Raw genomic sequence first — 1,834 nt, 5'->3', positions numbered from 1 at the left:
AATCATATACACTAGTGACCCTTTTCTTGCACAGCTTGTTGTTTTCATTACAGAGATGAATTTCGTGGATCTAGTTGGCTTATCTCCTTTAATTGTGATCTTTTCACCTTTTGGTGAATTTACTTGTATTAACTTTTGATCAAATAGAATACTGGCTTTATTGGCTATTAACCAATCCATTCCTAATACAATATCAAATCCTGCCAAATTCACTGGGTAAAGATTTGCAATAAACTTTTGATCTAAAAATTCTATTCTTGCTCCCTGCAAGATTTCAGTAATCTTAATGGATTCTCCATTTGTTGTTTCTACTAGACATTCTTGTTTAAGTTTAGTTAATGGTTGATTGAGAAGTTTGCACAATGAAGTATTAATAAAACTTTGGTTCGCACCAGAGTCAAATAATACTTTGGCAAAAACATCATTAACTAAAAACGTACTGGCAATCACGTCCGGAATCATTTTGGCTTCTTCTGCAGTCAGAACAAATGCTCTAGCACTTTTAGTAGTTTTGTTGTTCATGGTTGGAGCTAGTTTCGGACAATTTGGCTTGATGTGACCTTTTTCTCCACAACTGAAGCATACTCCGTTACTGGGTTTCTTCCTACAATCTTCTTCCTTGTGTCCTAGTCTTCTTCCTTGTGTCCTGGTATCTTGCAGAAATTGCAGTAGGTGGAGCATCTTCCTGAATGCTTCTTCTGTAGGATCGTTTGCTGACCCGAACGAGTCGTTCAGAGGTTGTCTCTTGCGTTTCAGATGCGGAATAATAAGAAATGCAAGTAGAAGTAGCTTGTTCTTCCTCCTAACTGCTTGTTTTATTGATTTGAAACGTTTTACAGCTCGATCTTCACACCGGCAGAGCTTCGGCGTGGAATACAAAATGAACGTTATGAGGTCCGCTCAAACAACCCCTATATATAGATGTTTAGGTCCGCTTATGTGTCACTATGCCATAAGAGCGGACCACAAAGTCCACATAAGCGGACCATGCTGACAAATGAGCGAACCTAGGATCTCATGACCCTATGAGCGGACCTAACTCATAAAACCTATACAGACTCCTGTTTTCTCGTATTTCGTGCCCTATTCTATACAATACGATGTAAGACCTGATCCTAGACACCTAGACGTAATCAACAGATGTAGTGCACCAACAGACTCCCCCTTAGATGTTGATGGAGTCGCCAAAACACCCTGACTGCAAAACCGTGTCTTCACATCTTCAATCTAGATCAGTCTCTGGGCTTTCTCTTCTTTCAATCTTCAGACTCCCCCTCTCGATTTACTGGCATTCTTTTGTTCTTCAGTAACATCTTCAGGATCGTTGTCTGATCTTCACAGGCTTTCAGAATCGATCAACCTGTCTCTAACAGAGGTCTTCAGGAATCGAAACCTGGCTACCTGCACAATCTTAACCCAGAAATAAATTTTCTAATTTTATCACATATCAAATACTTATGCACCAACACATGACTCCCTCTCATAAACACCAACTAACATATAACTATGCACCAACACAAACTTTCTCTCAACTATCTATGATGAACCACTTGAAGTAGGTTAGATTAACGAAAACAGTTAGATTTACACAAACACTCCCCCTCAAATTCTGCTCATCATGTTTAGCACTCGGAATTTTGAAAATCAGTTTTCCAACGTGAGTTGTCGAAAAACTTTTTGACTTTTTCAAAATTTAACTAAAACACACAAAAATCTTTTTGGATTTTTTGAGAGATGTTACCTGTCATCACATGTAAACAGAACCATACCTAAACATAATATTTACAAACCATATTTTTGTGAGTTCGTGCGAGAGGATCATATCAGATTCTGA

The sequence above is a fragment of the Helianthus annuus genome, chromosome 1 (assembly GCF_002127325.2).
Source record: "Helianthus annuus cultivar XRQ/B chromosome 1, HanXRQr2.0-SUNRISE, whole genome shotgun sequence".
In the NCBI taxonomy this organism is placed as follows: Eukaryota; Viridiplantae; Streptophyta; class Magnoliopsida; order Asterales; family Asteraceae; genus Helianthus; species Helianthus annuus.
This window is presented reverse-complemented; position numbering follows the sequence as displayed.